Source organism: Bos javanicus, chromosome 4 (assembly GCF_032452875.1).
Source record: "Bos javanicus breed banteng chromosome 4, ARS-OSU_banteng_1.0, whole genome shotgun sequence".
Taxonomy (NCBI): Eukaryota; Metazoa; Chordata; class Mammalia; order Artiodactyla; family Bovidae; genus Bos; species Bos javanicus.
The window spans coordinates 36,810,517-36,823,430 of NC_083871.1; the positions used below are offsets into that span (position 1 = coordinate 36,810,517).

Genomic DNA, 12,914 nt, shown 5'->3' on the forward strand with positions numbered 1-12,914 from the left:
TATAAGTATCAAAGTAAGCTATTTGAATGTATTTAAAGTAAGTTTTATATAAAATTTTTGAAAGAATTCTTAACCCTAAACCTGAAATATTAGTTAAATATATTATTGATGATAAGAATATGTAGTGGTTTTTTTTGTTGTTGTTGTTGTTTGGTTGTTTTAAGTATTATTGGTTTATATTAAGGATGAAATTTGAGAAAAACCTTAGTCACCAAAGATGGCTTACTTAATTGTTTAAGAAGATAAACTGTGACAAGACTGGTTTTAACAGAGGCAGTTTAGTTGAATACTTATTGTTTATTTCCATTCTGTGATTTGATGACAATAACCATAACTGGTATTTTAAAAATAGAGGTCAAAATTGTATCTATTATTATTGTGTCAGTCATTGAAGAAGAGTAGAAAGTATCTACACTTTCATTTCTTGAGGTCTTTCTTTACCAGGGCGGTGTCCAGTGTGGCATCATTAGTATAACAAGTTCCTCAAAAGTTAAAAATATCTAGTGGAGAATACTTCCTGCTCTTTTCAGCCTAACAGGCTACATTTGCATTTTTACCTGTTTACTGAGCTGACAAATTGACTGATTAAAGTGATATATTTTAAAATTTCAACTTGATATAAAGCTTTTAAGTCTTCTGAAGTTTAATTTTGGTAAAGTTGATTCCCCATTTGGGAATCATGCATGGTTTACCAATCCAATACCACCAGCTAGAACAATTACTAGAAAATTATTCACAACAAACCAAAACTTCTCCAGATAATTATTTTCAGTTAGTTTATTATTTGCTTATTGTCCATAATTCTACAGCACTGTGAACGATTTATTATGAGATTAAAACAAATCAAGCTACTTTCTCTTTTACTGTTAGAACATTCATTTCTTCTTTTTATACTCAGGGAAAATCAGCTTTTACTCTGAACAATGGCTCTCTGACCAAGTCTCATCTTCTAGTCCGCTGGAATTCCTGCTGTCCTAAGGCAGACAGGGCATAAAGTGAATTCTTTCTGAAGCAGGCGTTGTGTGGCTGAGCAAAACTGACTATTGTCTCTGCCATGTTTTCTCTACACCTTTTGATTCTGGGCACTTTCTGTTGTATTGTTCAGTCAGTGAGGCAACCCTGAATTGTGCTCTGGTAACAGATGATCTCAACATCTAGGTGGCTATATAATTAAAAAAAAAAATAGTTTGCACATTACTACCTGTCATATGCCCATCATGGGACAGTTTAAACTTGGCTTCATTATTCTGAAATAAGGAAGCCTGCCCTGTCTGAGACATACTCATCTCATAGCAGAAGGAAAAGGACAAGGGCAGAACCATGAGCTGTGTTTTAAAGCTATTGCACAAGTGTGGCACATATTACTTATAGTCACATGTCATTGTACAAAGCAAGTTACTTGACCACATATAAAGTCAATGGTCCTTGAAGTCTAATCCTCCTACAGGGACTGGCCCAGCTGAGAGCAGCATATAGTGACAGTAACACAACCTACCAGAGTCTGTTCACATATATTAATGTTACTCTCTTACATGCACAAAAGGCCTATCTAGTCACAGTGTCAAAGTCTGGAACCACATGATAGCACAGATGAGGATCTTAATCTGGAGAATCCTAATTCTGAAATTCTAACTAAAAAGGATCAATTATATACTCAATCCCTCCCCGTTCACCCACTACCACACACACACACACGCACACACACATACATTTCTAATATACTATGGTGGAACAGCAGAACACTTAAACAGAAAAGGGAAGAAGTAAGACACAAAGCGGTCACAAGTAGATTAGGCAAGTCTGAAATGAGAGTGGGAACGCCCCTTTCCTGGTGATGGGGGATGCTCCCTGAGGGCCTGCAGCTTTGATGCCTCCTTGAGGTTGTCCACCCTGTTATCTCCACAGCTCTTAGCTCTGCCTCTGGCAGATCTTTTCCATTTCTCTGCCTGCTCAGCATTTTCTGAGGAGGGTATTGTGGAATACCCACCTTGCAGGCCAAGCTCCTTCTTGGTCTGGTTTTTCTGCCAGTAGGAATTTGGTAGGCCTAAAGTTTATTTTAAATCTTGAATACTCACAGTCTCTTTTATTCCAGGTTGATGGTTCTGTTCGCAGTATAACTTTCTCAAAACACAGCAGGCTTTTTACTTATAGAATTTTATTTTATTCACAATCATGTATGAATAGCTACCCACATGATATTCCATCTAAACTCTGGTTCCTTGAGCTTACTGGGCTTATAGAAGACTTGTATCCTTTTTTATTCTGTTTTCTCTGAGTCATTCTATCCTGAGGAAAGTATTACTGGCTGTTATAATAAATAACAATACGTGTCTTAATTAGAGGTGGTGACCAGTTGTAGTCACTTCAAAAAAAGTTTGTACCCATAATTTTTGTAGCTATGTTTAAGAAATAATAGAAAGATTAAAAGTTTTCTGCTGCTGCTGCTGCTAAGTCACTTCAGTCATGTCCAACTCTGTGCGACCCAATGGACTGCAGCCTACCAGGCTCCATTGTCCATGGGATTTTCCAGGCAAGAGTACTGGAGTGGGGTGCCATTGCCTTCTCCGAAAGTTTTCTAGGAATCATATATATTCAGAATAAATAATTTTATATTTAGACTAGGTGATCACATATAGTCAGATGGAGATAGGAATTCCAAAAATTTTGGTGGTACTAAGCACTTGGATTATTTTAAAGTTTAATGAAAACATTTCAAAATATGTACAAATCAGCTAAGGATTCTCCATGGAAAGTATGTGTGTGTATGGGAGTAAATGCACGTGCTTGCCTATGCATATGTGTTTTGCATGCTAAGTTGCTTCAGTCACATCTGACTCTTTGCAACCCTATGGACCACAACCCACCAGGCTCCTCTGTCCATGAGATTCTTCAGGCAAGAATACTGGAGGGGGTTACTGTGCTCTCCTCCAGGCAGTCTTCCCAACCCAGGGATTGAAACAACATCTCTTATGTCTCCTGCATTGGCAGGCAGCTTCTTTACCACTAGCACCACTTAAGAAGCCCATGTGTTGGACATATGTGTTATATATAATAATGTTTATTTTATAAAGTATATATTAATATAAATTATATATATATATTAGGAGAGATATATATGAATAAACATTTACAAGATAGAATTATTAACATGAGTAAACTAAGGCATTTAAGCTGCAGGCAATTAGTTTTATAATAGTTCATAGAATTTCTGTTTACTTTATTAGGGGAAAATTGTTTCCAGTGTAATTTTTTAAACACCTTTAAGAATTATCTGTTACCACTGGGGCTCTCTTCATGACCTTTTAATGACCTAAAACTGCCCCAAGAAATTTGCCCAGGCCAATTTAAAGTCTCCTGAAAAGACAAAAAGAAGTTTATTTAAAGAAACAATTATTCTGAAGGGTATTAAACCAAGGATAAGGACAGATGCTCTAATTTTCTATACTTGGTAATCTCATTGAAAAAATGTTTTAAAAATGATAAAATTTTAAGCTTCAGGTTTCAATTCTAAATGCAAGATAATCAATGACACTTTGGGGTTTAGAAATTGCTTAGTTAGAGGATACATGGCATGTGATTGTTTTGATCAAATTATATATATATATATTCAGCCAGTGTAAGACTGGATAATATGGGCCTATTTTAGGTCCACTGTAGCCCTACATGTCATTTCTTTGGTTTGGTTACTTCACTCCATAGAATTTCAAATATATTAATTCTACCTTTGTTCCACATTCAGCATCTGCTTTTTAATTTAAGAATTTGAGGAGTCTTTATAAATGTGCCCTTTCATTTCATTATCATTTTCTGTGATTTTTTTCCAACAACCATTATGCATATTTAGAGGTACTAGCAGAGTAAAAGAATCTTAAATATTTAAAAATTTTTCAATTTAACAATTAATAAGGCTTTAAGAATTGATGCTTTTGAACTGTGGTGTTGGAGAAGACTCTTGAGAGTCCCTTCGACTGTAAGGAAATCCAACCAGTTCATCCTAAAGATCAGTCCTGGGTGTTCATAGGAAGGACTGACACTGAAGCTGAAACTCCAATACTTTGGCCACCTGATACAAAGAGCTGACTCAATAGAAAAGACCCTGATGCTGGGAAAGATTGAGGGCAGGTGGAGAAGGGGATGACAGAGGTTGGATAGTATCACCAACTCAATGGACATAGGTTTGGGTGGACTCTGGGAGTTGAATGGACAGGGAGGCCTTGCGTGGTGCGGTTCATGGGGTCGCAAAGAGTCAGACACGACTGAGTGACTGAACTGAAGGTTAAATTTAACAGAAATCTACTTAAATATTTTTGATTTCTGATTTGCATCTTTTTTCATGTTATAAAAGCCATTATATTTTTGCAACTTAATCTGGGAACTTGAAAAATGTATGTGTCTTCCCTGAACAGTTTGCTATATTTTCTAATGATATATTCTCCCCAGATGTGTATATTCTAAGTCTTGAATATGTTTTTAATCCTCTGTTCATAGGCTTGGAGCTCTGAACACTCGTGTAGTCTTAGATTCTTATCTCTGTGTTTCCTAAACACATGTGACCATCATTATATTTTTCATACTGAACTACATCACTAATTTAGTTGTCTGAATTTTGTAGTAAAAAAAAAAGAAGGGCGATAGGAACATATAGTCTTTCATTGACTCAAACATATACATTCATTCAAATATTTACATTCACTTAAAATACATATTTACTTTATGTGTATGTACAAATATATATATATATATATTTGAATGCTCCTTTCTACCAGACATTGTTCAGTTCACTGAGGATTTAGTGGCAAATAAAAAGCAAGTCCTTCCCCAGAAGTTATATTTTAGCTTGCATGCCTAACTTAATTTTACACCTAAAACTTTGACAAATTTCATGTTTAATGAGTATTTAAAATGTATTAACAAATAAATAAAATGTGGAGACTGCATAATTAAACATGATAATCTTTGAAGATACTTAAATGTACACATTCTAGACCAATTTAAGTATTCAGAACAAACACATATCTTTAAGCTGTTTAAAATATATCTACCAATTCTAATCAGAATCACTTTGAATTCTGTATCATAAATGAAATTAAACCTCAAATGATTAGTTTTCAATGTTTTCATATCTTTTCCCCAAATTACCTAATTGTTTCATCCACCCTTGAGAGAGAAAGAGAATTGGAGGGAGGAAATGCGAAAAAATAAAAGAGAGATCAAATTTGGAATGAACTTTTCTAGAAATATTAAAGATAATTTTAAGTCTTTGCAATAAATTTGCTATGCTGTTTTTAAAGAAAATGACCAATGCATGTTTCAATTCACCTGACTCCCACTAAATCATTGCCTCAATGAAAACAAGTACAGCAGAAAGTAGAATGTTGTAGTTGCTCTTAGTACATCCCTGTAGAAACTAGCAGACATCAGATTTATCACTGTCACAACTTCTTTAGAGTTTCCAGGAGAACACCAGGATCAAAGCAAAGAAGTAGATAAGATAAAGAGTAACAATTTCTCTGCAATAGGAGTTTCCCATTTAAGTTTTACTTATTACTATCATTTTAGAGCAAGTTGAAAGTATGCTGGCTAGTAATCTTTACCTGACACTAATGGAAACTCTTCTGACAGATATTTTGTTGAAAAATTACATGATGTGAGTGAAAAAATAAAAATAAAAGAACTGTCAGGTTAGATCAGATATTCTGTATCTGCAGGTACCTACTTGGCTCATATAATCTTCCAAAAGAGAGTTGGAAAGACTCAATATGCTGGAAGATTTTCTGCCTTATCAGAAAGAGGCATATTTTCATTCTGCCAAACAAGTGTATTTTAATCATACTTTAAAATATATTAATTATTTTTAAACAACATAGTTTAAACAAAATGTAAAATTTTTTCAACCAACATGATGGTTCCATTGTAGTCAATTTGATAAAAAGAGAAATGAAGTACTAAAACTTCCATTGTATAAATAAGAAATTTTAATTATGTTATCCATAGTTGGGGCTTGTTTTTTCTTTGGTTGCTTGTTTTGTTTTACAATATTTTGATTTGAGCAATGGATTGTTATTATCTAGAAAATTGTGTTCATGACATAGATTTCACCTTTTTTTTTTTTAACCAGTTCAAACTTATATTTTGCCTCTCCACATTTAAGTCATTCTTCCATCACTCTTAACTCTGACTTTAACCATATACAATATTGCCTCAGGACTTTTGTATTTATTTCTTCTTTGGTTGTAAATACTCTTTCCCAAGATCGGCACATGGTTTTTTCCTTCAGACCTAAGGTAAAACATCGCCATCTTAGAGAGGACTTCCCTAACCATCTGAAGCAAACTAATACCCATCTACCTTCTATAGTCTTGCTTTATAACCCATATTGCCTGACATTGCATTATAAGTTCACATGTTATTTTTTATTATTTTTATAAGGCCAGACACTTTAATTATTTATCACTACTGTCTAAAATAGTAACTGGCACATAGTAAATGGGCTTCCCAAGTCGCGCAGTGGTGAAGAATCTGCCTGCCAATGCAGGAGACTCAAGAGATGCGGATTCAATCCCTGGGTTGGAAAGATCCCCTGTTGTAGGAAATGGCAACCTGCTCCAGTATTCTTGCATGGAAAATTCCGTGGACAGAGAAGCCTGGCAGGCTACAGTCTATGGGATCACAAAAAATCAGACACAACTGAGCACGCACATGCATGCATAGTAAATACTCAATAAATGTTTATTGAATTAATAATATCTACAAGAGTTATGAACAGTCCAGTTACAGTTTATGTAGCTGTAGTTTATGTAGCTGTTCATGAAATAGTTAAAACATTCATAACATCAGGACAAGAGAAAATTCAAAGATAGAAAAAGCAAAGCCTTTATATTTGGAACAAAACGAGGCTTCCTTCAGTAAAATTCAGAAATCAGAATGCTGAAATATTCTGACCCGCCCTTCAGCAGGCCTTTAGTCTTCATATGCAGAAGATTCAACCATATGGGAGGTATGGCCACCACAAGCAGGGCTCAAGAGATTGGCTGTGCCCTAAACGTAAGCTGATCTCTAGACTGGCCACTGGGATTTCTTTTGCACAAATCAGAAGGAAGCCTACATGTGGTATACATTCCTCACCTACAGGCCATTACTGATAGAGGTCAAGGAAGAAATATAGCCCCCATGTTAGTCTAACAGTGTCCATCTGAAATCAAGAGAAATTCACACATGATTTGCTGGATCAGAGAGCACTATTATCAAGAGTCAAGTGGACACCCTAAAGCCTTGAACACACCTGACAAGACCTCACAACAATTCTTCTGCCCTCATTGACATACACAGCCTCATCTCCATGGCCTAATTTGGAAAAATGAGGATTTGATTTATCATGCCTATTTTTCTGCTTTTATGTAGTGACCAGAACTTCCATGTCATTGGTGATTCTCAAGACTCTAATCCTCATCCTCAAATTCTGTTTAATTGTATTCTTTCTCTATGCTCTGTTTAACTCACCAACCATGTCTCTTTATTTTCAACTGCTTATTTGTAATTTCTTCTTCTCATTAAATGAAGCCTAGTTCTTCCCTTATAACCCTGCTTTTCATGCCAGCTTTCGAGAGATGGCTATATTCCTGTCACATCACTTAAATTACTAGGATTGAGGTGGGGTAATGTTCTGTTGTTTCTCAATGTCACTTCTAGAGCAGTCTCCCTCCTCCCTAAATTCCCTAGCTGTGATCTCATGACACTGGTAGATACCACCTGCTACTCCTCTTTACATAAGTATTCCACCAACCTCTGGTCACTTCCTCTCTTCTTTCAAGATTTTAGATTTATCTTACTGTCACTCTTTCCAACTCCATTCTTGACATATAGTATGGTAATTTCAACATCCATAGAAATGTCTTCAAAAACTATTTGCTCAGTTATTTGACTCCTCTCCTGCAAAGATCTCATTTTCCACCATGAAATAATTTCATTATCTTGTGATGTATGTGAACTGGAAATATTTAATATGGTATTGACATTTGAGTTTTGATGTCCGTATATATCTTTAGGTTAATAAGTTTTCTGTTTTCTATCTATACTGCTGCTGCTAAGTTGTTTCAGTCATGTCCGACTCTGTGCGACCCCATAGATGGCAGCCCACCAGGCTCCGCCATCCCTGGGATTCTCCAGGCAAGAACACTGGAGTGGGTTGCCATTTCCTTCTCCAATGCATGAAAGTGAAAATGGAAAGTGAAGTCCCTCAGTCGTGTCCGACTCTTGGCAACCCCATGGACAGCAGCCTACCAGGCTCCTCCGCCCATGGGATTTTCCAGGCAAGAGTACGGGAGTAGGGTGCCATCGCCTTCTATCTATACACCTAACATAAATTCTTTGCTTACATGAACTTTTTAAGTTATCTCTAATCTTATCACCTTGGTAAAGCATCCAGAGAAGCATGTAGGATAATATATTCTGTATTTCTCAAAAATATAGTAATATAGAAATAAATTTATATTTCTCAAAAATGTATAGTCAAAGAAACAGGATTAGAAATAACTGTGAAAAAATGCTACTTCTGTATTACCATAGTTTTTATTAATAAATAATGTTTAATAAGACATACCAAGCTAATGAATATTTATACACTCTTTGTTGATTTGACAAAATGAGACTCTGTACTGTTCAGTTTAGGGCCCAGGTCTGAATTGTCTTTATTTTGTTTTCTACATCTTTGTTTTATTTATTCAAATATAAAATAGTGTATGATTAATGTTGTGAAAAGCATCTATTTTAGTAAAGTAAAACTATTCAAAGTATACTTTAAATTTCATTCTTAAAATATTCAGTTATTTTAAAATTTCTGTTTATTTTATATATATAGTATATTTTCTTTATTCAGGGGGGGAAAAAAGCTTTTGTTAAAATGTAATCCAGTTACTTGCTGGCAGCGCCGTGAAATTACTTCTTAGCTATGTTGTCAGTTTCAGCCTTCCATCATCAATTGTGAAAAAAGTTAATGACATCATAGCATTATGGACAAATCAATAGAGTGTGTTAGAGTTTCAACTAATTCTCAAATAAATCAGTTATTCTTTAGCAGGGTCAGAGACTAAATAATGAATTATTTCAAAGTACCTCAAATCCAATTATAATTACAAATTGTAATTTGTTTAGAGGAACCAGAGTGAAATGGCTGTCAGATTCAGTGTCTGCCTCCTAGAATACCTTTTTCCTTCTTAAATTACATTTTCCAATGCAAGGAATTAAGATTGTTTGAAGAAATTTATACTGACTTTTAAGCACCTATTAATTAATAGCTAATTGTTTGATTTAAATTGAACACTAAAACTGAGCTTATTTATTTTTATAGAGTACTTAATATGCCCAGATACTTAAACAGTTGGATTGAACAAATGTACCTCAGGAATTAATTCTTCCTGGAAAGAGGTAAGAAAATATGCATGTTTGTATGTTAATAAGTTTTAGTGAAAATTTTAGATTTACTAGTACATTTCTTTGGATAAGGCAATGGCACCCCACTCCAGTACTCTTGCCTGGAAAATCCAATGGATGGAGGAGCCTAGTAGGTTACAGTCCATGGGGTTGCTAAGAGTCGGGCACGACTGACTTCACTTTCACTTTTCACTTTCATGCATTGGAGAAGGAAATGGCAACCCACTCCAGTGTTCTTGCCTGGAGAATCCCAGGGACGGCGGAGCCTGGTGGGCTGCCGTCTATGGGGTCGCACAGAGTCGGACACGACTGAAGCGACTTAGCAGCAGCAGTACATTTCTTTGGCATGTAATTTAGAATGTAATTTTTAAAAACTAAGGCACTTTCTATTTTCATTTGTATAATTTCTATTCTGTGGAATGATTTGGTTATATGAGAGGGCTCCAACATGTCAGACAAAACCAAAACCAAAACCAAAAAAAGAAAAAACCAGTTTTTAGGGAAGCCTGCCCTGACCTGCTTACTCACTCAGTTATGTCCCACCCCAGGCACTGTAGCCCGCCAGGCTCCTCTCTCCAAGGGATTTCCCGGGCAAGAATACTGGAGTGGGCTGCCGTTTCCTCCTCCATGTAGGGAAGCACATTGCCACTTTAAAATGTCAAGATCTGGATTGCTAATCTTTTACTTTTCTTTCTTTCTTTTATTTTTATTTTTTTTTTTTAATTGTTATACTTAGGATTAGACTGGGTTTGCCATGTTCCTCTGGAGCCACAGAGCAGAGATAGCTGGGATTGTGGACAGATTACCATCCAGAAAGATCCTTTGGCTAGCCTACCCTTTTACATTTCCTCGACCACATATGGTTACTATCAACTAGAATGCATTCTCAGGTTTAAGAGCCAAAACCGGAGGGAGGAGTCAGTTTTTAATGTGTTATGCTATCTTAATTTTGACCTAAAATGTGAGATTAAAATATGACCTTTAAAATAAAATATGGTTAGGAAATCTGAATGTATTTATATTGACTTTTTTTAACCCTCTTTAACTCTAATTGTTGCTCAAACTCATTTCATTGTATCAAGAAAAAAGAAAATTTATCAACATTAGACTTATCATTCCCACTGCATTACATATATTGCTATTAGAAGGAATGAAAAAGGAGGGAAAACATATACTTAAAGATCTATGAGTAGTAGTATGAGATTAGTAGGAAAAAATTGAATATTTTAAAAATTATAATATAATAATTTATATTATATACTATATTATATATAATTATATAATAAATTAATAAATTAATAAAAATTATTCATTTTTTTCCTTATGGATCTTTGAGTAGAATAAAATGTGTGGCTTATCAATTTTAGTTTGACTTTTATTTTAGTAAAACTAAAGGTTTTCCAATTTTATTGGATCCCTTTAAATTTCAGTTCAGTTCAGTTCAATCGCTCAGTCGTGTCCGACTCTTTGCGACCCCATGAATCACAGCACGCCAGGCCTCCCTGTCCATCACCAACTCTAACTAGATGATTATTTCTACGTAATATGAACAACTCCTTTTTTTTCCAGATTTTTCATATTTAGTATCAAGAAAAATAAGATTCTTATGAAAACTACATTATAATTGATATATGGAAGCTTCCCTTATACATGAAAAACATGTACCGTGTAAGGTAAAAATTCACTGACTTGAGATATACATTGGAATTGTTAAAGTTAGTATCAAGTCAGTATGTTTTTTTTTTTATACAGGAAAAAATCTCATATCTTTAGTATTGGCGGGGCAATATACACTTTGCCAGTTCTCTAGCACATTTATTTACTTATATACATACATATCAGCATCTGTATACATACATATATATATATATATATATGCATTTGGGGCTAGGTTAATTCTTAGCATTTCACAAAACTAATTTCTTGGATTATATTTTTTATTAGTGCATCATATACATAGACAGTAAATATTTGCTGTCTTTTTCAACAAACAAGAACACTGATTTTCCCATTACAATCGTCTCATAAGGCACCAATAAAGGAGGCATGGTTCACAAAGTGAATTCTCTGGGTCCTAATTGAAATCTGTTCCAAATTTATGAAGATCAAAGTCATACATAGTGGTGGTTGTTTAGTTGCTAAGTCGTGTCCGACTCTTGTGGCCCCATGGAGTGTAGCCTGCCAGGCTCCTCTGTCCATGGGATTCTCCAGGCAAAAATACTGGACTGGGTTGCCATTTCCTTCTCCAGGGGATCTTCCCTATCCAGGAATCATACACAGACTTGATTTCAATGTCATTGCCATCATTGTCTTAAAGATATACTTGAAAGTCAAGTCAGTTTTCCAAATTTAATTTATAAAAACATCAGCAGTCCATGCAGAAGAGTCTTAAATCACTGGAAACAATTAACTTTACACTTACACATTGCACTGAAGTGAGACAGGAACTGGTAGTCAACTCATGGAGAATTTATAAAAGTCAGAATAGTACATCCAGCTAGCACCTGATCAAATTTACTTCCAAGTATTAGATCTAATAGAACTATTTGCAGAATTGAACTTAAGATTCTAGGCTTTGAGTGATACGTATACAAACTGGGGTAGATAAATATCAGTTTATTTGAAAATGCTATCTGGCTATTTCAAAGTGGGAGCCCCAAGAAATTTTTTTTTTATCAATGTCCGTTTTCATGACAGTGCTACTTTGTCCTTTATTTATTCATTATTTCTTTCTTTTTTAATAGAAGAAACCTGAAGGAGAATTTTTGCATGTAAATGTATTAAAATATTTAATATAAATAATTATTTTAAAGAGTAGACAATCAAAATTTTGCTTGTCTTGCTAAATCTATTATTTAATGACTTATTTGCTTAGGGAATTCCAAGATCCATAACACTTTCTCCTTTCCTGAATCTGAGAACAGTTCTGCAAATATTGACTGTTTCCTCCTCATGGCTTCATATGAGTTTGATTCTAAACAAATTCTAGGTTGAATATATATGAATACTTTACTAAGAAGCTCATGACATAAATTTTAAGCATTCATAAAAAAGTAGAAGACAATTAAAAGAGATTGTAGTTAGGAAAATGATGTACTGATTTTGGAAGAGACGAATATGAGATAAAATTCCACATTAACTAAAAAAGTTAAAAATGTGTGGGTAAGAAAGGAGATACAATCAGAATGCTAGAAAAAAAAATTAAGAGTAGTATATACAATTTATTATTTCATTTGAAGTTCATTCTCTTATGACTGTTGAATAACTTTGGCCTGTTTTATAAGATAGAATGAAATTATACTTCAGACTCACATAGTCTGGATTTTAAGGTGAATTATTGTGTGACCTTGAGAAAATTATTTTACTTTTATCAAATTTTCTCATTTATGTGGGACTAACAATATTTTTTATTTTGCTTTTTTTTTTACATATTTTACATATTTTGAAATACTTCATGACTTACTTTAAACCTTGAATTTTATAAT

General features: G+C 34.4%; 1 protein-coding gene across 4 annotated transcripts in view; it reads left to right on the plus strand.

Moving 5' to 3' along the window:
- The window catches only part of SEMA3A (semaphorin 3A), a 553,371-nt gene that overhangs the window by 159,675 nt on the left and 380,782 nt on the right, over positions 1 to 12,914 (plus strand). For all 4 annotated transcript variants that reach the window (XM_061413769.1, XM_061413770.1, XM_061413771.1 and 1 more), the window contains exon 2: positions 9,347 to 9,423. The gene's annotated coding sequence lies outside the window, so the exon portion shown is untranslated. The remainder of the gene's footprint in view (positions 1 to 9,346; positions 9,424 to 12,914) is intronic.